Source organism: Arachis ipaensis, chromosome B9, assembly GCF_059453495.1.
Source record: "Arachis ipaensis isolate K30076 ecotype BB chromosome B9, ASM5945349v1, whole genome shotgun sequence".
NCBI lineage: Eukaryota > Viridiplantae > Streptophyta > Magnoliopsida > Fabales > Fabaceae > Arachis > Arachis ipaensis.
The window spans coordinates 39,886,116-39,911,513 of record NC_142444.1 but is presented as its reverse complement, the minus strand read 5'-3'; the positions used below and the strand labels follow the sequence as shown (position 1 = coordinate 39,911,513).

Here is a 25,398-nt window from a genome sequence, read left to right as displayed (position 1 = left end):
TTAATCACTAGTACGGTTTATCTTCACGTATCCTATTACAGTAATTCCCAAAACCCTCTACTGAGAACCCTTTCGAGGATGATGTTCTCACCCCCTACATTTTTTCCCTTTCAGGATATGGGCGCAGAAGTCACGAAGAGTTTATTTAGTTGTTGTTGAGATGCTCTGTCTTGCTTTAGTTATGATTTATTGAACCCTCGCCATTATCTTGATATATTCTGTAAGAGGGATAGGAATTGTATTGGCTAATGCTTGTAAAGTTATTTATACATATTTATGTATATATATGGATGTACTCTTTATGAGTTGTTGTAAGTTGTATGGTATTTATGGATGTACATTATCGAACGAAAGTATTTTTGGGAGCGGTATTACGGTTTAAAGTTTTAAACAGGCTCATATTTTAGTATTAAATAGTATAAGTGTCGTCGTAATGTCCGAGCTATCAGAGTCGCGCAGCCGGAAGCGTGAGCTTTGGTAGTTAGGGTGTTACATAAATCCCATGACTTAACATTTTCACATCAGCACCATAACTATTTACTTTCCGTCACCCCCTCGTGACCTTTTAATCATTTTATAATTACACGTGTCTTCCTGTCCTTTCTCTTTCTTCAGTCTTTTCTTTAATTATCCTTAATAGTTCCAACTATCTTCACACTGTTCACTCATCACCCACTAAGTATTTTATGAAAAAGAATCACAAGATTCTTTAATTAAGTCGGTCTCTTCTAAAATTTTTAAGATTATTCTGTTTACTACTCTCTGTTTTATTCTTCATAATACATATAATAATATTCTTATAAAATAATATCTTTGATAAATAATCATTTTAAATAAGTAATTTTAAACAAAGATTTTAAATAATATTTATAATACTCTTAAATTTTATTTTATGAAACCTTTTTTTCAAATTTTTATTAATTACTTTCTAAACCACAAATTTCTTAATATTTTATTTTAGACCTCAATATTTTGTAGAATTATACTTAAACATTCCCTCTTTGTTTCATATTTGAAAAAATAACCTGAGCTTTTATAAAACATGCATTTCTGCCTTGAACTTTATTTATTTATAAAATCAACCCCAATTCTCATCAAAACACAATTTTATTCTCAAATTATTAATATTATAATGGTAACAAATTCAATTCTCTAAAGTTAAGGATATCTTTTTTTTAAACTAGTTCGAAAATATATATAACTTTAAATTCATTTTCGAGTTTTACGGCTACTGATTCTTCACAGTTTCAATTTAATTTTTTGGCCACCAAATCTCACTAAATTTATCCAATTATTTACACAATATCAGCTTATATATTATCATTAAAAACGTGGTCTTGACTGCTTCTAGGCTGACTGAAATACAATCTCATCAAAAGATCAATTTATCAACAAAATTCAACATGAAAATGTAATCAAATTTTGACAACACTCAATCCAAACATCAGTTCATTTATCAATTACAATTTCGGCAAAAATTTACCAAAATCCTACCTTCGTACGAAATTAAAATACTCGAAACTCCGGAGAAGCTTTCTGACCGAGCTGTCGAAGAAAAAAACGTCAGAAATTGTCTGTGCCTCCTAAAATTCCAATTGACCGAACCCAAAGAAAAGAGGAATTACATCTCCGTTAACTTTTACTAAATAAAAATGACGCCAACACGTAGAAAAAGAAGATACGAACACTTTTATTGGATTAGATTTTTTATTAGAATTACAAATTAAAAAAAATGGAGAAAAAAAATGGTGGAGGGTCACGGTTCTTCGATGGAAGTTTTTGGGGTCTCTCTTTTCTTTCTTGCATGCAATTCGGTTATGAAGGATGAGAGATAGGAAAGGTGTTTTTATGTTGGTGAAAAAGTGAATTGGAAATTAAAAGCTTAAATGTCAATGCATATTACTAGATGGTTATGTATTAAAATCTCTCTTTTCTTTCTTTCTCCAAATCGGTCACATTGAATTAAAGGATAAGAATGTTTCATTGCATGACACTTATTTAATGAAACTAAATGAGGTGTCATTTTATTATGCTCCACGGTTCTCTCTTGTCTTTGGCCAAAAATGGGTGAAATCAAACGAATAATAATAATTAGTGGTGATATTAGGTTTAGTATGATACCATTGCTTAATGTGATTCCACGTTTCTATTCCTTCTTCTTTCCAAGGAATAGTTCGGCTATTTAATTTAATGAAAGGTGATTTAGCAAGGGTAAGGGCAGGTGTCAAGTTTCGATCTAATTGAATCGACTTTAAGTTATAAATATTTTAAATAAATAATTATAAAAATTGAATACATTATTACACAAATAATAATATATATAAAAATAATTATATAAATTATTAATATAAATGACATTAGTAACTTAGTAATTAAAAATTATTTAATAAAATTGTAGCAATTATAAACTCATCAAAAAATACCGATAATTATTTTTTTAGGTTTTATTATAATTAGAGTAAGTGAAATAAATAAATAACATAATAATAAAATTATATTACCATTTATTTTACTTTGGAGTTCGAAGTCAACTCGTCAAAATAAAACTAATAGCTTTAAAATATTATTTTGAGAAAAACTCGCGTTAGTGCAAAAATTAGAGTTATTATATTCTACCCCCTAAAAGAAAATTTTGCTTTCAAAATTTTCTTTGCCTGTAAACAGGTGCAACTAATCGGTCCTTATCTTATCTTCTAGTTGTCCGGTGTGTTCTGTTTCCTCATCTTGTCCCAACTTACGTATAACAGTTAAAGAAATAAAAGAATGCAATGCACCAAAGTCATAAAGTGCAGTTAGGAAGCGAGTCTTGACACAATACTGGCCTTAGATTAGGGAGTCTGAGTATGAGCATCTTAAGCAATCATTGTAAATACTCTTCCTGGCTCGCTGTTGCAATTTAGCTACTCCTTGTATCGACTTTTCTGGACAATTACTTGCTATATGCCCCGGTTCACCACAATTGTAGCAGACTTTCATTCCAAAATAACAAGGTCTACCAGTGTGATCCCTTCCACATTGCCTACACGCCAAGCCCTCCTGACTCTGCTGAAGTTGCTTACCAGTGCTCTGTCATGGCCTATTTTCATTCCCAGCAGTAGAGCGCGTAGGAAAGTTTCTAACTTGTTGGTTTCCTCGCATAGGTACTCCTGGTGCCTTAAAATTAACCTTCCGCTATACCGCATGCCTATGAAAATTATTAAAGTTTCTTGGTGGTAAGCTCGGATGACCCATCATTGACGCTGCTATCTTATGTTCACAGTCTTCCATCAGCTGACTCTTATTGACAAGCTCTGCGAAATTCTGTATTTTCAGTGGAACCAATGAATGCATCAACTCATCGCGAAGTCCTCCGTCATACTTCAAACACTTCCATTTTTCAAAAATCATCTGGGTTTTCCTGACAGATCTTAGAGAATCGGCACAAATTCTCAAATTTCTTAGTATACTTTGCCACTGACATATTCCCCTACGTCAATTGCATCAGTTCCATTTCTTTAGTATCACGAACAGATCTAGAGAAATACTTTTTGTAAAATTCCTCCTTAAAAGTATCCCAGACAATCTCTTCCACCTCCTGCCTCAACAAGCGTCGCACTCCATACCGCCAATGTTCAACTTCTCCCTCCAGCATATAGGTCGCAAACTCCACGTCTTGTCCTTCTCGTACATGTTGCGCTTGTAATGACTTCTCGATACCATGGAACCAATTGTCAGCTTCAGTTGTAACAAGCGTCCCCTTAAACTTGGATGGATTTACTTTCAGAAAGGTTGCCAGTGTCATAGGGTTATCGTGATTTTCAACGACTTCATTGTCATTACCGTCTGCACCACGCTCACCATTGTGTTTTCCATTACGATCTCCATTCCTCTCTCCTAAACGATCAATTGCTCGTGTTGTCGCATTTGCCGTTTCACGCACAGCCTCAGCCACGGTGTTCATTGCAGCTATAAAAGTATTTCCATCCCTCGTCAATACCACGCCTACCATGCCCTCGTCCCCGTGCAGCCATTAAGATCCTGTTCACACCCAACATTCAATATTAACGTGACCAGTCTTAACATTTCAAGCAAAGTGTGAATAGTTTCTAAAATGGATACAGCGATAATCATGCAATTCATATCACAAGGATATCCTATATCCATGAGACACAAGTCAGAGTATGCAATGAAGCATGATTCAGTCTATTTTTCTAGGCTTTAATAGGAACAAACTGCTCGGATACCAAATTGTAACGACCCAATTCCCAGTACCTCATGATCATACTGAAAACTGAGTGTCACCAACTTGCGTACCCAAAACTTTAACTATTTACTATTAAGCCTATAATCGTATTAGCGCACTATTAAATTTTTGAAAAAATTTTTACTTTATAAAAAGATTTGCGAGGGCAGCTAATTCAACATACACAAGCCATAATAAGGAATTAAGTAAAGCATATACAAGGCCAACATTATATATAAATATAACTTATATCATAGGTCATACATACATATAAAGGTACTATCATATATATCATGAGTTAGTGTACAACCCTTCACATCTTGTTACTATGTACGAAATCAACATTCCGAACCCTGGTCCATATAGAAAACCCATAAGATGGCGTCCGAAACTAGCCTAGTCAACTATATAAATCCTACTCTCTCAGTGAGTCTAATCAAAAGTGAAAGACTAAACACAAAAGCTAGGCTAATACCAAAAAACTACCAAAAGGCATATCCTCAACTCCCAGGCATCAACTGTCATCACCAGTCACCAGAGAAAATCACAACCACATCTGATGGGGAAGGAAGGAAGGGATAAGAACTGGGAGGTTCTTAGTAGGGTCGGGGGTAGTTAGTCAAGTCAAGATTATCACAGTTCAATTTATTCACAACAAAATATATAAGTGCCACAGAGGAGTATCTAATCACCATAAATCAAAATAACCTTAAGGAATGCATAAACACAAGAAGACAATTACAAATAATTTCACTGTATCAAGTAAAATGCAAATGCACAACAAGGATGATGCATATCTAGTCCTATCGTAGGTAATGAGCTCATTGGTCGGTTTCGACCCGCACTCGACGCAATCCGACTCGCAAGTCAGATAAGGCATTCCAACGGCATAACCTCTGCAAGGTTCCAACCTCTTATAGGTGCTGATTCTCCAGCTGAAGTATGGCGAATATGACCTCAACAAGTACTTGCAGGCGCTGATTCTCCAGCTGAAGCATGTAACCCTTTCTCCTAGAAGCCATTCCATATACACGGATATCCCCGCACAATCATTCACATATAAAGCCCACGGCTTAACATTTTCACATCGGTACCATAACTATTTATTTTTCGTCACCCCCTCATGACCTTTTAATCATTTCATAATTACACGTGTCTTCCTATCCTTTCTCTTTCTTTAGTCTTTCCCTTAATTATCCTTTATAGTTCCAACTATCTTCACAATATTCACTCATCATCCACTAAGTATTTTATGAAAAAGAATCACAAGGTTCTTTAATTAAGTCGGTCTCCTCTAAAGTTTTTAAGATTACTCTATTTACTACTTTCTGTTTTATTCTTCATAATACATATATTAATATTCTTATAAAATAATATCTTTGATAAATAATCATTTTAAATAAGTAATTTTAAACAAATATTTTAAATAATATTTATAATACTCTTAAAATTTATTTTATAAAACCTTACTTTCAAATTTTTATTAATTACTTTCAAAACCACAAATTCCTTAATATTTTATTTTAGACCTCAATATTTTATAGAATTATATTTAAACATTCATTCTTTGTTTCATACTTGTAAAAATAATCCTGAACTTTTATAAAATACGTATTTCACCTTTGAAGTTTATTTATTTATAAAATCAATCCCAATTCTCATTAAAACACAATTTTATTCTCAAATTATTAATATTATAATGGTAACAAATTTAATTCTCTAAACTCAAGAATATCTTTTTTTTAAACCAGTTCAAAAATATATATAACTTTAAATCTGTTTTCGAGTTTTATGGCTACCGATTTTTGACAGTTTTAATTTAATTTCTTTGCCACTAAATATCACCAAATTTATCTAATTATGTACACAATATCAGCTCATATATTATCCTTAAAAACGTGGTCTTGGCTGCTTTCAGGATGACCGAAACACGATCTCATCAAAATATCAATTTATCAACAAAATTCAACATGAAAATGCAATCAAATTTCGTCAACACTCAGTCCAAACTTCAGTTCATTTATCAATCACAATTTAATCGGCAAAAATTTACCAAAATTCTATCTTTGTATAAAATTAAAATATTCGAAACTCTGGAGAAGTCTTCTGACCGAGCTGCCAAAAGAAAAAATATTAGAAATTGTCTGTGCCTCTTAGAACTCTAATTGGTCGAACTCAAAAAAAAGGAAAGTTACCTCACCGTCAATTTCTACTAAATAAAAATGACACCAATACGTAAAGAAAAATGATACAAACTTTTTTATCGAATTAGATTTTTTATTGGAATTACGAATTAAAAAATATAAAAAAGGAAAATGATGGAGGGTCACGATTCTTCAATGGGAGCTTTTGGTCTCTCTTTTCTTTCTTGCATGCAATTCGGTTACGAAGGATGAGAGATAGAAAAAGGTGTTTTTGTGTTAGTGAAAAAGTGAATTGGAAATTAAAAGCTTAAGTGTCAATGCCATATTACTAGATGGTTATGTATTAAAATTTCTCTTTTCTTTCTTTCTCCAAATCGGTCACATTGAATTAAAGGATAAGAATGTTTCATTGCATGACAATTATTTAATGAAACTAAATGAGGTGTCATGGGTTTTATTATGCTCCACGGTTCTCTCTTGTATTTGGCCAAAAATGGGTGAAATCATAGGAATAATAATAATTAGTGGTGATATTAGGTTTAGTATGATACTATTGCTTAATGTGATTCCACGTTTCTATTTCTTCTTTTTTCCAAGGAATGGTTCGGCTGTTTAATTTAATGAAAGGTGATTTAGCAAGGATGAGTGGTGTCAAGTTTCGATAAAACTGAATCCACTAACTTAAACGAATAATTACAAAAATTAAATAGGAGTCTTACTAAAGAGCCAATAAAATATTTGTACAATATAAACAATAAATTATATAAGTTACAAAATGAACATCATTCATAATATCCAGAATAACCATTTGGATACTAGGGATAATAAACATCTCATATCATAAAATCACTCATCCCAAAAATTTAAGCTAATTTTGGAGTTCACCATGGATCGAACTCTTGACTTTTCGGATCTAGAACTCTGATACCATATCATGATGCCACTCATTTCAGATGGAAAAAGGTAACACTAATGGTTATATCTCTAATACTCCCTAAACTTTCATTATACACATTGTACAAATATTCTATTGGCTCTCTATAATTTTTCATTAAATATATTATTACACAAGTAATAATATATATAAGAATAATTATATACGAGTTACTAATATAAATGACATTAGTAACTTAAGAATTAAAAGATATTTGATAAAATTGTAACAATTCTAAATTCATCAAAAAATACCGATAATTACTTATATAGACAAAAGTCGGACTTGATAATCTAAGTTCCATTATAATTAGAGTAAGTAAAATAAATAAATAACATAATAATAAAATTATATTATCATTTATTTTATTTTAGAATTCGAAGTCGACACGTTAAAATAAAACTAATCGCTTTAAAATATTATTTTAAAAAAAATGTGTTAGTGCAAAAATTAGAAATGTTACATGGCATGCATGTGCTTTTAAAGATGTATTAAATTAGTTGTGGTTAATTATTCATATGAATCAACATTGAATTGAATTTGTGCTGAACAATGATTCTGCCACTACTAACAGAGAAATTAATGGTCACGTGCCAAATTATCCGAGGTTGTCGATCCAGTTGATTTGCCAACTTCACAATGTTATTATGCATGTCAATATGTCGTTGGTTTATGTCTGATGTTGTTGTTGATGAAAATTTGCAGAAGAACAAGAAGGTTTTGTATTTTTGAGAAAGATAAAAATGGTGGTTTGTGAGAGGAGGCCGAAAAAGGGATAAAATCTAAATGTTCTTTTATTTTTTGCTTCTGCCATGTGTAAATCATTACGGACAAGTGGCATTAGACTTAATGTCTTGCATTTTAAACGATCAATACTATTTTTATATTTTTTATTAGTTAAGATTAGTTTGTCCTCGTGAAGAAGGTTAAAGATTTATTATTATTATTATTATTATTATTATTATTATTATTATTATTATTTGGATGTGTAACTGTCTGAAATGAAAAACAATAAAAAGAAAACAAGCCAAAACGCCAAGCACATTATTGTCTATTATTTAGCGAGTCTTTAGTCAACTTTTTAATTTAAATAATATTATTTAATTTATTTAATTATTTGTCTTTATAAAAAATTATTTGTTTTTTAGTTTTTTTTTTTTAAATGAATGAAAGACAATTTTTAAAATATATTTAATTGTACTATTAAATCAAATGAAATTAGTTTGAAAATAAAATTCAAGGAATCCAATTCATTTCATAACTAATGGGTTATATAAATCAGAGCGATTCTGATCCAATCACAGCTATTTACTCATATTACTATCTCGCAAGGAAAAAACACCAGGATTATGATATCTCTACGCTCAAATTAGTTATTAAAGTCAGTTATTAGTATAAAATATATATTAGAATATAAATATATATTAAAAATAAATTAAACTACACATATATTTATACATAAATATATTGATAGTTGATTTTAATGACTAATTTTAATATACAGTAGTATTTTTCATGGAAATACTTCTCTTTCTCTCTAGTTTAACTTTTTCTTTTCTTTTATCAACGTCACAAATGGCGTTCTTCTCAGCCTTTGCTGTCACTGCAACCACCACCGCTGCTGCTGACACCACCAGCAGGAGCAGCTGGTGCATGAATTTCCTCCGTTCCGCTCTCCTATCCCTTCCTCCTCTTCCTGCTTCTTCAATTCGCTTTCCTCACTCTCCCTCTTCTTCTTCCTCGCGAACGCTCCGAATTTCGCGCTCCAAACCCAAAGCGCTTCTTCCCTCTTTCTCTGGCCTTGTCCCTCTCCACCCTCTCTTCCTCTTAGGGGTGGCAATGGTTAGAATAAGGTAGGGTTTGGATCCAACCCTAATCCTATCCACGGGTTGAAATTTTTATATAAACTCAACCCTACCCTATCCACGGGTTGAAAATATCTCAACCCTAACCCTACCCCCGCTCTTAATCTATGGGTATTCAACTCTACCCGCGGGTTACAAAAAATATACAACATTATTACATAACTTGATGATAATTTAAAATAGAACTTATTTTTATGTAAAAAAAAAAATATTAAATTATCAATTAATAATTTTCTTTTAACAGCTAAAGATCTTTTACATTTAGTGAGAAGTCTTTGATTCAACATCCACTTAAAACATATTTTTATACAAGTATACAATATAAACATATATAGAGTGAGGGTTAGTCAGGTAGAGTTGAAGCTCAACCCACATCCTACTCGACCCGCACGAGAACCCTACCCGCACCCTATCCTACCCGCTGCAGATCGGGTTGGGTACCCGCGGGTAAGATACATATTTCCACCCCTACTTCCTCTCCGCTCCTTCCTCTTCAGGTAAATCTATACCCGTCTTGCTTCAATTTCTGCTGCTTTACCACTGTTTTTTAAGTTACTTTCTTGCTTTTTATTTTTATTTTACTATTTTGAAACCTAGCATACGGGAGAAGGCTCCTGACGATTCAGCTTCCAAATTATACTCCAATGATAGATTCTGTTATTGCTAAAGGATGAGCAAATTGATGCTTAGGAACTAATTTTTCATAAACAAGGAGGCAGATAGATATGATTGGTAGTACTGAGAAAGAGAAAGATAGATACATCATACATGGTGGGATTAAGAACTAATTTGTCTTTCTCTTTGTCTCAATAATGTACTATCCCATCGTGTCCTTGGTTCCAAAAGCAGTCCAACTGTGCAAGTTCATTGGGAAATCTTGGTTAAATATAATATTCTAAGGCTAAATTATCAACATTTTGATTTTTTTGGACCAAATTAGTGATTATCCGTTAGAGTATTTGATGAAGTTTTGTCATGAAGATAGGAATATATGTCTTTTGCTATCTCTTTTTATATCGAACAAGCAGTGGTTTTGCTTATTCGAATGGTGTAGCAGCTGTTCCCTTGAGCAAGATTGCAAGTTTGAGTATTTTGAATGAAAAGAACCAAAGCTGAGAGATTTTTGTTTTAGGCTTTTAGTGTTATTTTACTGTGAACTACTTTTGGTCTTTCTCAAATATTTTATCTAATTTTGTCTTTGATTTAGTTTAATAATTTATACTTATATTTACAGATATTTATATATAAAAATTAATATAATTTATATTAATATATTTTTTAAAATTTATACAAATAAATTAATAAAATTTATTTGTTAAAAGTAATTTAATATTTTTATTGACTAAATAATTATCAAAAGAAAAAATATAAGAAACCAACTTCTTAATCAGCTAACTTAAACAACTAAATTAATTATATTAATGTTAATTTATTTTAGTAAATTATAATTTAAATAATTGTCATTAATGATTATTTTGAAAAATTATAATTTAGTATTTATCAGGCATGAGGAACCAGCTAACTTAAACAACTAAATTAATTATATTAATTTTAATTTATTTTAATAAATTATAATTTGAATAATTGTCATTAATGATTATTTTGAAAAATTATGATTTAGTATTTATCACGCATGAGGAACGTGATTCACGGCCTTGTTATCGCACCATCTCCTTTCACACATTGAATGTTCCATCTCATTAATGATTTTCTTTTTTTTTTTTTTAAAGTGGGTTGTATTTAGTTAGTCTTATGTGAATATTTCTTTTGTATACTAAGTGAATGTTCTTTTTTCCAATCGATTGGATGTTTTTGTGACGGAATTGATATTATTTGAGAGTATAATAAAAAGGTTTTTCTGTAATTACTTTTTGAAGCACCCAATGTCAAAACTAAAAAAGATAGCCATAATTCCAGAATTTAATCTGTTCCATTCATTCATTAATTTCATTGAATAAGTTGCTCTTAGTTCACTAACACAAGTTACAAACAATTTATCTAACAAATATTGAAAGGAACATCCCAAACCCTATCGAAGGAACATCCGGAAAGCTTAGAAAAAAACACCAGTTAACTAACAGATAGTCATCGATGAGCGATTTTGGAAAAAACATTAACATAGAAAGAAACATGTGAAATCTTATGCGAAGAAACATCCATTTTCTCAGTAAAGGAACATCCGAAAACCCAGTTTAAGCAGTTGAAAAAATCAAGCAAAAAGTCAAAAGAAACGGCAAGAAGAGGTGTTAGAGGGCCCGACTTAGGACGGATGGAGGGCATGGTTAGACGCGGGGACGCGAGGGACTACCGGAGATCCTTCTTGTGGTTGTTGACGTCCGAAACGTCCGACACAGGGGAGGGTTCGAGACTAATGGCGGTATTGCTTGAGAGGAGCACAGTAGCGGCGCAAAGAAGTCGTAGCTTGGAGGTGGGTGCTCACGACGTCGCGAGCTTAGAAAGACGACGAGTCCGCGCCGGCGAGGTTGACCCGAGTCCGAACTAGCGAATGGAAGGGATGAGAAGCACTGTTGATCACGACGACGTCCTCGAATGTGGTGGTGACGTCGTCTATTTGGGAGGCGAAGATGACGACGCATAGCGCCGTTGTTGAGGACAACGTTGACGGCGTGAGGAAGAGGTCTGCAATGCGCCGCCGTTTGTTGGAGTTTGAACCACAGGACAGAGATAGAGAGGTGAGGAACGGCAGTGATAATGTAATTAGGATAAATTGGGGCAAATGAAATATAACTAGGGTAAATAGGGTGGTGGAGGGATGATTTTTTTTTTCTGTGGTAGGCTTTGGAGTCCAAGCCAATAAAAGTTGGCAGGAGTTGGCTGACCCCTTCTTGGTTTCCTAGCATCATTCTTACCAAAATTACTAAAAACTGCTAACTCCTAAAATTTGTGTAATTGATCCGTCCATTATAGCTTGAATATTATTTGTGTTTGGACTCCAAACAAAAATTTTGACACTATAAACCAGTTATTATTCTTGATAATCATTCTCATTATTATGAATTAATACCCATTCATAGCAAACCACAAGTCCACAACGGATCGATGTTTTCGCATCATGCTCTTCTTTATTAGATAAGAAACTAGAGACCCTAATAAAAGTACCCACGCTCCATGTTTTTGGTGTTACAACGTATACCTCATTTTAAATAATAGAGACAAATTCAACTTCATTTCGAATGAGTTATATCTCGGTAAGAATTAACTTCATTACATTATAAAAAAATAAATTCTACTAAATTTTTTCTAAGGTTGTGTTTATTTGTTCAAACATAGATACTAATTGTTAGATATAATGATATATGTTTACTGTTTATTTTTGAGACATAAATTTAGATGGACACATTTAAATGGATATAGTGGTACATAGATATACGTATAAAATACATGTATTTAGTATTTTTTTTTAAAACTGAAACACAGAAACACAATGTATAAAACATAAATTTTGACCTTTTATCCCTAATTATTTTTAAAATTACCAATTTTTATCCCTGGCTGATTGTGGCAATGATGAAGTATATTAAAGAGGGTAAAATTTACATTTGGTTTATACATGTGTGTCATATACATTATTACTTAACACATTACAAAATTTGTATATCTTTATATCTATGTATCTTTGTATATTTGTATATGTGTCTCAAAGATACTAACCAAAAGCAGGCTAAAATAACATATAATTTATCCTCTATAATGTGTTATTTTTTAATTAGATATTATCCTAACTTGATAACTAACTATACTTGTAACTTATAATTATTTTAATTTAATAAGAGTTAATATCTTAACTATAGTTGGACTATTTTATAATTAAGTTATTATTTAAAGTAGGTAATTAAATAATTTATTAAAATTTTAATAACTAAATTTCATATTTTTTCCCAATTCATTCTTCCCTAAACACAGTAGAAAAAAGTATAAAACTGAAAAACTTCTTTCTTCAAATTAGGTAGCGTAACTCTCTCTTCGTAATGACTTTCACTGCTCCACATTCCTTCATCATTGTCACGCCTCCCAAGCATTACCGCCTCACTGGATGCCCCGTTTTCTCCGCCTGTCGTGCCATTGCCGTCCTCACGGTCTCCTTTCCTCTCACTGGGTCTCTATTTTTACCTTTTCTCAGACCTTAACGACGTCATTCAAGTGCCATCACAGTAGTTGTTATTGTTATCATCGCTCTCCTGCAACCTTATTTCTAAGATTAAGTTTTTGTTCTATGTTTTCTATTTGCTTTATAAAATTTAATTTTGTCCAAGTGGAATATAATTGCTTCAATTTTGAACAAATAAAAATCTAAACTTCCATTTTAATAGATAATTGGAATAATAATTGCATCTGAGCACGTGACAGGAGACCGATGTCGTTGCCAAATCTTGGAGTTGGAAGAGAAAAGTTGGGTTGAGCAGATAGAAAGTGATGCCATCCGAATTGTAGCTTTTGTTTGGTGTGTTGATGGAGAAGGTGAAATGTGTGGTAAAATACGTGGCCTTGCCTGTTTTTTTTGTTCGAAAGATGCAACAGTTTGTGATATTTGACTCTGCCATGGCTATCAGTCTCATAATAAGTAAGGAGTGTTGATCACTTAAACGTTCAAGTAAGGAGAACTAGAAGTGTTCTTTCAAGAAAGAATGATTTGGATTTTGGAAAAACAAAAGTAAATTAGTTATTAATATTTTAAGAAATTATATAATTATTCATTTCAAATAATAATCTATTTACAAAATGGTTTAAATATGGTTAAGAGATTAACTCTCATTAAATTAAAATAACTCAAGTTATAAATATGGTTAGTTATCAAGAGTTAACATCAAATTAGAAAGTAACACATCATAGAAGGTAAATTACATGTTACTTTAAGGAGGGTAGGATAGAATTCACCTTATAAAAATTATGCTGAGTATTACTGAATTTAGTGTTGACCTTTATTGGTTGATTTACTAGTGGATTTTTCAACGATTACAACATTAAATTTGTCTCTCTAACCAAACGCAATGATAATTAAGAATCTTGTATCTTCTCTATAATTCATTGTCCACAAACTTACATGATCCTTGTGGTTTTACATTTTGCATAATGTATTGTTTACACGATCCTCTCACGGACACAACCAGCCTACATACATGTGTTGGTCTAGGCCTCTAGGATTTCAAATTAACAAGAGCATGTTAGTAAATTAACCACTTAACTTGTAATGTTATTTAAGCGGATTTTTGTATAGGTGGAAAACTTGTAGCTTATATGGACCCATGCAAATAAGCATAAAATAAAATTTTTGATGAGTTGTAAAACTCAATTGTAAAGATAGCATTTTTTTTGTTATTTTAAAATGCATATTTTTATGTATTAATAAAAGTCACTTGAAACAGACATTTAGGTCCAGTTTGGAGAAACAGTTTAATTAAGCTCCTTTTGAAAAAAATAACTTAAATAATAAATGATTATATTAAAAGTAGCTTATAAATAAGTTATTTTATGTTTGGATTTTTAGTTTTAAAAGTGCTTATTTTATAGAAATATGATAAAAAGTAGAAGTATTATGAGAGAAGTCATTTTTTTTTTAACTTCTGTATAAGCTCCTAAATAGCTTCTTAGAAAGCCGTAATTTGGTTTTGAAAATTGTACCAGATATTAATACTACTACTTTTCATAAGTCAAAAGCTAAAAAAAGTTACTTTTAAAGCTTCCCAAACGGGCCCTTAATACACAAATTATTATTACACTTTTCTCCAATATCATTCCAGTTTTTTTTTAATGTATTCGACCTTTTCTTTCAGAAAAAATAAAATTTTTATTCATAAAAATGTCAAACAACACTGATAAATCATAGAAAAAAAAGGATTCATATTTGACAAAGAAGATAAATATTCTCTATGTTAAACTAATATTTGATAGGAAACGCAATATTCAACTTAAAAAGCAGAAACATAGAAGAATTCAAATATCTTTCATTTCTAAATTTAATAGTCGTAATGTGCTGTAGTAGAATATCTTTTTTTATTCTTCAAATAAATCTTAATAGTTTTCAAATCTGCAAAAACTTACATAAATAAGTTTTTCTCGTAGGATCTTCTTTCTAAACATGTAAAAACCATCCTACCAAAATAATAACACCCATATAAAAAACTAGGGTTAAGTACCTTTTTCGTCCTTAATGTCTTGGGTGAAAATTAAAATTGTCCCCGACTTTTTTTCCTTATTAAAATCATCCTCAACATTACAAAACGTTATAAAATCATCCTTTTGTCCATAATAATTTTTGAAATGACATAAAAACCCTTTTCTATTATCACTAGCCACCCCCCCCCCCCATTACCCCCACCCCCACCCCCCATTACCCCATCCCTTTTCACTTAAACAGAAAAATCAAAATGAAGAAAAGGAACAAAAGAGGGAAAAGAAAGAAAAGGAAAGGAAGAAGAGGGAGGTGACGGCAGGAAAGAGGGCGGCTGCCGCGTTGTGGCTGTAGGACTTGTCGCGATGGACTTGTCGTTCTTCATCTCTCTCTCTCTACTGGGGCTTGTCGCGCCGCCGTTGCTGGTGTTCCCCATAGCTGCCGTCGCCGGGGTTCAGCCGCTCCGTCGCTGCTAGACCAACCCTCTGCTGCTCCCCTCATCTTCTCTATACATCTGTGGGCTTTCTCTTTACCGTCGCGGGGCCTGGGCTCTGGTTCCTCTCCCGTCATGCTATGTTTTGCTGTACTACCATCGTTAAAGTTTCAACTGCTCCGTCGGCAAGGGTTTCGTTGCTCCCCATCATTGCTGTACACCTATTTTGTCACTGGCAAGGGTTTCGTTCTTCATTTTTTTTATGTTTTTTTAATTTTTGAAGAGCATAAACATCATTTCTTTCTTTCTAATTTTTTTAATTTCTGTTGTTGCTAATTTTGGATTTGAAATTGCAGTTGATGATTGCTGAATTATTGTTTAATTTAAAATTTTTGTTAAATTTATTTTGTTGATGATTACGGTTGATGATTTATGTCAAATTGCTGAATTGTTGCAAAAAAAAAAAAGAGGGTTTAAGTGGAAAGAAAAGGATTGGGGTAGTGGGTGGGTGGTAGTGATTTAGGATGATGAACTGGTAATAGAAAGAAAGGTGTGATGGTTATGATGCTAGTGGTGATGGTTATGATGGCAGTGGTGGTGGCCATAAGGAAAAGGAGAAAGAGATGCATAGCAATGGTGATGATGATGCAGAAGTTAGTGGTGAAGGTAGCAAGGATTTTTCAATTTTTGCTTAAGGGAAAAATTGTCTAAAAATTATTGTTTATAGACAAAAGGATGATTTTATAACATTTTGTAACGTTGAGAATGATTTTAATAAGAAAAATAGGTCGGAGACGATTTTGATTTTCACACAAGACGTTAAAGACGAAAAACATACTTAATCCAAAAAACTATTATCACTACAAAAGAAGTCACCATGAAAGAAGAGAAATAAACCACAAAAATTATTTTGATCTAGAGTAGAAAAACTAAAGGGGAGAAGATAGCGGAACTAGAGTTCTATGTTGAGGACTCTTGTTGAGATGGAAGCCGATGAAGTCAATGATATGATGAATAGCCTATCTTAGATCTTTCGCTGAGACTTTCTTGTGGGTAAGAGATTCGGCATTAAAGTTGCTGCTAGAGTTAAGCGCCATTGTCTAGAGGAGGAGGAGCTTATCAAACACCGTAACTTCCTCTGCACCACGGATATCACCACCATCAACACCTTTGACACTCTTTGGTAAGAAGGTAGTTTATTCCATTTTCACTTTCCAAATAAATATCAAGTTCTTAAACTCAATCCTTAATCATATAGCAACTATCTTTTTCTGTTATATATCATAATTATAATACTTATATGTATATGACGAGCGAATCTATGTAACACTAATCATTTTAAAAGGTTTAATAAATAATTACTGTTATATTATACTTTTCTATCGTTGACAGTATATACACGCATTTTATTTAAGTGATAATTTATTTAAGAATGGATGTTTATTAAATCTTATATGATGTAAAATCATAATTTAAAAGATTAATTAAAAAAATATATATTTAGAAGATATATTTCCTTCCTCGTTCTTGTCTTATCACGAATTTTTTATTTAAATAAATAAAATAAATGTAATAATTACCGAAATAAATAATTTAAAAAATATTTACCATTTTGCATTCCCAAGTCATATCTCGTTTACATACACGTTAGCTGCAACGTCGCTATCTCGTTTACACTGTAAACAAGATACATAGAAGACAATCGCAGCAGCTATAAAAAGATGTCTAACCCTTGGTATTCCTCACAAACTTTTTCTATCCTTATTGTGTCTCATATTTCTCACGAATACAAGGCATTAATGACCAGTAATAGTCCATACATAGTTGTGCTTGTTTATCCCAACTGTCGTATGAGAAATGGCGACAACAGAGTGACATTTGAGTGTGAGGATCCGATATTGTTTCGCACTCAGCGTGTGAAAACATTGTCGGATTTGAAGAGTTTGATATTGAACAAGCTCGATGGAACACAAGCGAGGAAAATCGGAAGGGTGACGTATAGGTTGCTGGCACCCATAGGTAACAGAGTCTTCCGGTTTCGACTATTCCGACTTCAAGGGGACGAGCATGTGCGACTGATGTTCGATATCCATGGGAGGATCATGGTGGAGCAGGTAATGGAGCTTTCTGCAGAGGTGGGACACAGTGGTGGTGGGAGTTCCGCACACTCAACCTATGTACAGGACGACCGACCTCTCGCACCACCGCCCATTCATGTCGCCATTCCAGTAGATGAGGCAGAGGAGAGCAAGGAGGAGTCGGACGAGGATTACATGGCGGACAGTGCGGACAGCGACTCGTCCGATAGTGGGGATGAGGATGAGTTTGTTCCGGAGACACTTGTCCAGACTGTGGTGCGCCATGTCCTGCCTCCACCTCACCCAATTCCGCCGCTATCGACAATGCCAGCTCACTATCACAGTCTGGATCTGGACGCCATGCATGAGAGGACTCCGTTTCCTGACACAGGTGAAGAGGATTACAACCTAGACGGCGGTGTAGAGTTTCAGGTCGGCCACAAGTTTAGAAGCCGAGAGGCAGTGCTTTAGGGTGTGAAAAACTACAGTATTCGCAGGAGTGCGGAGTACCAGGTGATCGAATCGGACCGGTTAAAGTACCATGTGCAGTGCCGTCAAGCTGAGAATGGGTGTCAATGGAGCTTCCGTGTAGCCCTTCGTCAGAACATCGGATACTGGTAAGCTTAAATTTAGTTGCGCTTTTCAATACTTCTATATGATATATTAAGTAGGTGTACGACATGAGTAAAGCAATACTGTTTTGTTGTGCTCAGGGAGGTTTGGAGGGTTGGTGGTGTGCACAGTTGTCTAGCACCCACCATGTCTCAAGACCATCGTCAATTAGACAGCAATCTGCAGGATCATCTTGCCGTTGATTCAGTCCAACCCCTCTGTAAGCATTCCGGTTTTGCTTGGATAATGAAATGGGCCTGAAGAGGAATTGTTGGGCCTCATTATTTTTTAGTTCTCTTGATTTGATCTTCAATTTTTCATATGGTATATTTAGTTTGGTTATTGAATATTAAATATATACAAAACCAATTTAGGTTGGTCGAATGGTCAACTCACTTATCTGCTTAAATAAGTATTGGGGATTCAAATTTCATCTTGTACACGCAACAATCTATTGGTCAACGGCAGACTCTTAAATAGAGTTTAGATTCACGACGAATTAGTTTTTATCTGGATAACTAAAAAAAATATTCAATTTAATTTTTGAGTTTTATAATCATAAATCAAGTTGACCATTTTGTCATCAATTTAGTTCATGTTTGAAAAGTTAACAATGGCAGCAATTTAACGGCTAACTCAAATGATACTTCCCATGGCAGAGGAAGCTTTTAGAGAGAAAAAACATTTAGTTTTGAGTTACAAAATATGTTGGATATTGTTTTCTATGTCTGTGTACAGGTATTAAAGACAGCTGCGTAGACTTACAGTTACAATTCGAATAAAAAGTATTTAACAAAGTCCTTCAATAGTGTTGCAATTGAAAAGCATATGAAAATCTACCAATGAATCATATTTTGTATAGTGTGTGGTTTAATGCCTCCAATGGTGAAGATGTTCGCCTGGTTCATCTTAACGAGACTAAATACACAAAATATTCTAATGAGAATAAATATCATACAGTCAAGGTAAAAAAAGAAAGTGTTTTATGCAATGCTAATATGAAGACAGTAAATTATTTATTTTCGCATTATTATTTTATGAGATTGCTACGTTGTGATTCAGAGTTCATAAGCTCAAAAGCTGCAGATCCTGTCCTTTCCGTCTATAACAAGTCATTAACAAAAGTACTAAACCAGAACTCTTAAGAACTAACATCTTTTCTGCTCAAATAATGTTACTGACAATAGTTAGACAAATTGTATTGGTTGGTACTTGGTAGTAACATGTTAGACCATGTTACACTTCGTGTGAAGGTCTAATTGTCAGGAACCTTGGTATCAAGAGACAAGATCTATAGAAAAGAACAAAGAAACAGAGAAAGAAGACCATGTTTTCAATGGGGAGCAAAACCAAAGATGATATACAATTCCCACTACACAAAGAAAATTAAAAAGGGAGAAGTAAATAACAGGCATCGCAAGTTAAATAGATGCAATGGATTTTACTAGGTTATAGCAGGGCAAGAAAAATGGTGCTTAAGTCAAGCAAATGAAAAAGAAGGCTAATAATGTAGCTTAAGCTTTTATTTGACTAAAACTGTGATTATATTGAAGGGTACAAGTGAAAGCCAAACCACATCTATCAGCTGGATATTGTTCCCCAAAGTGTTCAAGCAAGAACTTTCTCCTGCAAGTTGCAAGCACACAATAACGTTCAGCAGCGAGTAATGAATCCATAACATCTCTTTTTTGGGTTTCCTGGCAAATTGGAAGCCGGAATATAATGGTTATAACTTGTAATGTGAAATATGCATGAAGTGGCAACTTCAATGTACACTAAACCGTAGAATATTAGCTACTGTTCCTGATATGTAAACATACTGTTTTTAGGTCTCCGCAATAAAAGTCACCCTTCGCAAAGTCACTTCTTGTGTAGTAAAGCCAACAAACACAAGCTATACCATCTCTACCACAGCGCCCACTTTCCTGGTAGTAGCACTCAAGACTCTTAGGGTGTGTGTGGTTGGAGGAATTATAAATAATTCCTAGGAATTTTAAGATGGAAATATTATATTCCCATGTTTGGTTCAAAGTTTGAAAAGCTATTCCTAAACAAGTTTGATTCCAGGAAATCAAAATACCATCATTTCAATTCCCACTTTCTCTTTGGGTATCTTTGATTCCCATGGGAATGGAATCTTTTTTAATAAAGTAATACTTGAACCACACACACTCTTAGGGCAACCATAATGAATCATTTGTCTTATGTTAGGCTTATCTATGCCCATGACAAAAGCAATTGTAGCCACCATGATTTGCAGTTCATCCCTGACAAATAACCTAAAGAAATTTGCGAACAGTTTAGTTAGGCTTAAAAGCACACCAAAGCACACTAGCATATTCAACATAACAAAAAACACAAGGGAAGAAAAGAAGAAAATGGATATGGGAATTAGGAAGGAGCAAGCTCTGCACTCACAAGGACCATAAGGGAAATGATTCATTTGATATTCTGAAAGTACACAAGACAGAATATTAACCTATGAGACTCTTCACGAGATTTTTTATCCATTTGGCCATGGTACATTCCAGCCTCAATTCCTGCTTCCGCAAGTGACTTGGATATCTATGTAAAATAAGATCAAGCAAATATTAACAAAAGAAAAGGCCACAGTCAATCTGTTCGCATACATTTCAACTGGAAATTTCCCAAAGAAGAGTGCCAGTAAATAGATAAATCAGGGACACATCACTAGTTTTAGATTTTTTTTTAAAAAAAGGGAAACATGTTGTAGAACTACATATAAAGACGTGAAATTTTAGGCATTATGCCAGGCAAATATTTCACTTCAATAACTACGTACGTTTTCTTTTCCCCATATGAAAGAATCCATAGCGCTAGTGAACCAATTTTATAGTTATACAATTTTCTCTTATAATGTGATGGGTTGAAAGTTCACATATTTGTCTTTAATGATTAAAATATATGCCATCTGATCATATAGTACCCTGCAGAACTACTTTGAATTACTATGCCCAAAAGATAAAAATTCACAAGCGGCAAATTCAAGCAATTTGTCTCTCAGCTTATCAAATGTGTAAACTCTTCCAAGAAAAAGAACTAGAATATTGCTTTCAATACAAAAACAAAAGTAGCAATCAGATGAGTTTAAGGTTCAAATGAATAGTAGTTATATGACAGCATGCGAAATTCCCATCACATTTCAAGTATATTTACCTGCTCTACGTCCTTTATTGTTGTGCAGTAAATTATAGTTGAACCACTACAAACAACTTTTGAAATTTCTTGTACAAGTTCATCAACAAAAGATTGTCCACGGTTAAATGGCTTGACCCCATAGAAAAATTGGAGCGATCAAATGAACCAACCAAAACATATGGATTCTTCAACTTCAGGGAGTTGATAATGTCAAATCGAACCCTGGCAGTATATCATGTAAATGACCATGACTGTGATGTTTGTTTCATTTCACAAAATAAAGTTAAGCATATTATTAATGGAACTATAAAGTACAGCAGGTAACTAAAAGAGGCATCACATAAAAACACTGAACAAAGTTTAGAACGTAGAAAGACCAATAAAGAAATATTCAAAAGAGAGCTTAATAAAAGTAAAAAACCCAACAGACATAGTAAGATTCTGTGACGATGAAAGAGTTGGCAACAACTTGGGAGATTCACTATAAATGAGAGAGAGAGAGAGAGAGAGAGAGAGAGAGAGAGAGAGAGAGAGAGAGAGAGAGAGAGAGAGAGAGAGTAGTGTGAAATGTTCATTCTTAAGCACTAACTATTGAAACACTGAATCTGTGTTTATATACATAGAGGAGAAGCTTGTTCAGCAAGCTAGTGCAAAGGGTAGAAGAGTCTTACATGCCTAAGTTACTTAGGGGAATCTATCGTAGATGGCACTTGCTCTAGCTGCCTAACAGATCAGCTTAACTGTTTCTAACTCTTCTAGACTTTTACTCAGCTCACTCTATTATGCCCCCTGAAACTGGGCACTCTACTACTTTGGAGAACTGTTGCAAGTAATTTCTCTCTTAGGCTCAGAAACTTTGCTTTAGATACTGCTGGTTGTTCATCAGTGGGAATATAAACAATCAGTAGCCTTCCTTCCATGACCATTTCTCTCACAAAGAAGAGATTTAACTCCATGTGCTTTGTTCTGTTATGCAACACGGGATTGTGAGCTAGCATTATAGCACTAATGTTGTCACAATACAACAATGGCCTTAAGGTGGGAACCTTTAATTTAGTGAGCAAGGTTTGTATCCAGATGAGTTCTGCAGTAAGATCTACCATACTCCTGTATTTTGCCCCGGGTGTAGGTTGTTCTCTAGATAACCATGAAATGATATTAAGACCTAGATAGACACAGGAACCTGAAGTGGACCTTCTATCATCCATATCTGCAACTTAATCAGCATCCCAGTACCCTCTCAAATTCAAATTCAGTGGGTCTGAAGCTGGTCTGAGCGAAATTCCTAGCTCCTGAGTGCCAACAAGGTCCCTTAGAATCCTTTTCACAGCCTTCCAAAGACTCTCTTGAGGAGAGGATGTAAACTGACGAGCCTTGTAACAGTTGCATATTATAAAGCTCTTACATCTGATTTATAGAGAGTAGGATTATCCATAGTATCTGCCACTATTTGAGAGCAGAGACCATTAGAATGGAGAGAGCTCTGGTTTTGTCCATTTTTCTCTTTTGGAGGAGGTCTCAACATATTTATCCTGCGACAGACACAATAAACCATTTGGGCGCTTTTGCACTCATGTTAAGAAATAGTGCAAGTCCTCTAAATCATTGAGTGCAAATTTGCTATTAAGAGTGATGAGCTCTTGAATGTAGGAAGGAGAAGAGTCTGTGATGATTATATCATCCACGTACACAGGGATATAGTTAACATGAGATTGATGAGTCTTGATAAAGAGAGAGGTCACACTTGGCACTGCTAAACCCCAAGCTCTTGAGTGAGGCTTTAAGTGTTTCAAAACATGCTCATGGTGCTTGTTTTAAGCTCTACAACGATTTGTTCAGCTTAAACACTAGCCCAGACCCATCCAAGAACCATTCTGGTTGCTTCATGTACACTTCTTTAGTGAGCACACCATTTAGGAAGAAATTGTTCACATCTAACTGCCTCAGGACCCAACCATTTGTAAGGACAAGAGCTAGAACCACCCAAATAGTTGCAGGCTTCGCAATGTGTGAAAAAGTCTCTGAATGATCAAAGCCAACCTTTTCTAAGAAACCCTCGGCAGTAAGGCAAGCCTTTAACTTATTGATGCTGCCATCTAAGTTCTGTTTTACACAAAAGACCCACTTACAGCCAATGACAATGCGGGTTGGGGGAAGAGGAACCAAGTGGAAGTGCAAGAGAGGGATTGAAACTCTTCTGTCATTGGAGCAAACCACTGAGATGAGGCCAAGGCTTCACTTACTAACCTAGGTTCGAGGGAACTACGTGTGTGGCAGTGTGCATGAGTGTATGGGCCAGATCTTTTAGACTTTTACTCAGTTCACTCAAACTAGCAAAGGATGGTGATAAAGCTTCCAAGTCAAAGTAGAAAACCATAATAAAATTGTCGACAAAAAGCAGATGAAGAGGAAAATATGTAAAAGATAAAGGAGGTACAGAATGTGCATCAGGATCACTGTAAAATACAGCAATGATATGCTTCTTTTTGTTTCCTTTGATAGAAGAATTTCATTAAGACAAAGAAGAATAATACAAGATAACTAGTAATGGTATGCTTCACTATCAGCCAAACAAAAGGTACTTACTTTTCAATAGCTGTCGCAGTTAAGCCAACAAAAGGAACATCTAGTAGAACACCACGTAAATTGTGTAAGTTCTTGTATTCCACCCTAAAATCATGCCCCCATTCTGATATACAATGAGCTTCATCAACAGCAAAAAGGCTAATTCCTTCCTTCAGCAAGTTAGACCAGAAACTGCATAAAATGTGATGAAATATAACACGAAATCACAATTAGACAAAGCATAATATGCACGAAAGTTAATGATCTATGGCATAAAATATATCAAACAAGAAGAGAATTTTTGTCAAATAAAAGCATTATCATCTAAACAAAAAGAAATATACAAAAAGGATGCCACCATACAAGAAGCATTGGATTCATAACTCAACTCAAATGTTCAAGTCATAGTAAAAATATACAGCACACAAACACAGAGAAAGGAGCAGGATAAGCACAAATAGAAGTAGAAGACTTAATGAAAGAGGATACCCTCCAAGTCAAACAGTTTTAGGTCCAACTAATAAACTCCAAGCACTATTTTATCCCAAAAATAAAAAGAAAATGTATAAGTTATCTAGAGTCATTCGACACGAGAGCATCAATAGTTTGTTCACTCAAAATAAGGTAACGAACACAGCTTAAGATGATACATAGGTTTATCACAACACCTGGTAGGAACTGTGCAAGCCTTTTCCGGAGTCATGAACAAAATGTCAAATTGACCCTGCTCGGCTTTAATTTTCTCTGAACAGTGGAATCCTTCTGAGCACTTCCAAGATATTCAGCCTTGATGCCCCGCTGTTTTAAAGCCATTACATGTTTTCCTCATTTTTTATACATATTAGATCATCACTACTTGAACAACTAATAGCAAAGAAATGAGAAAAAAAAAAAAAAAAGATGCATTTGGACTAAAATCAACTCACCTGGTCTTGCATAAATGATATTAGAGGGCTAACAACTATCCCAGTCTTTCTAACAACCAAGGGTGGTGCCTGGTAACTGTTTGAAAAAGGTATAGTTTCTATCTCACTCTCCAATTTAGGTAACTAATAAATTCAAATAAGAGTGAAATATTAAGATAATGTTATTTACCACAAGGATTTCCCACTACCAGTAGCCATGACTACCAAGCAGTCCCTTTTCTCAATAATTTTCTGAATGGCATCTTTCTGATAAGGCCGAAAATCGGAAAACCCAAAATATTGCTGGAAATCCAATTTGAAACATGTCAAAACTCGGAAGCATTCAATGAC

The 25,398-nt window shown here is 33.9% G+C and overlaps 2 pseudogenes across 1 annotated transcript; one reads left to right on the top strand and one right to left on the bottom strand.

Moving 5' to 3' along the window:
- Window positions 1–17,806: 17,806 nt before the first annotated feature.
- On the top strand, window positions 17,807–18,679 carry LOC107615426 (uncharacterized; annotated as a pseudogene).
- Window positions 18,680–19,732: 1,053 nt separating this feature from the next.
- On the bottom strand, window positions 19,733–25,083 carry LOC107619644 (uncharacterized; annotated as a pseudogene). The gene is made up of 5 exons (XR_015899156.1): window positions 24,811–25,083; window positions 24,164–24,334; window positions 21,596–21,799; window positions 20,898–20,983; window positions 19,733–20,044 (listed from the first exon to the last, which is right to left on the bottom strand). The product of XR_015899156.1 is annotated as an uncharacterized LOC107619644 (transcript).
- Window positions 25,084–25,398: the final 315 nt, after the last annotated feature.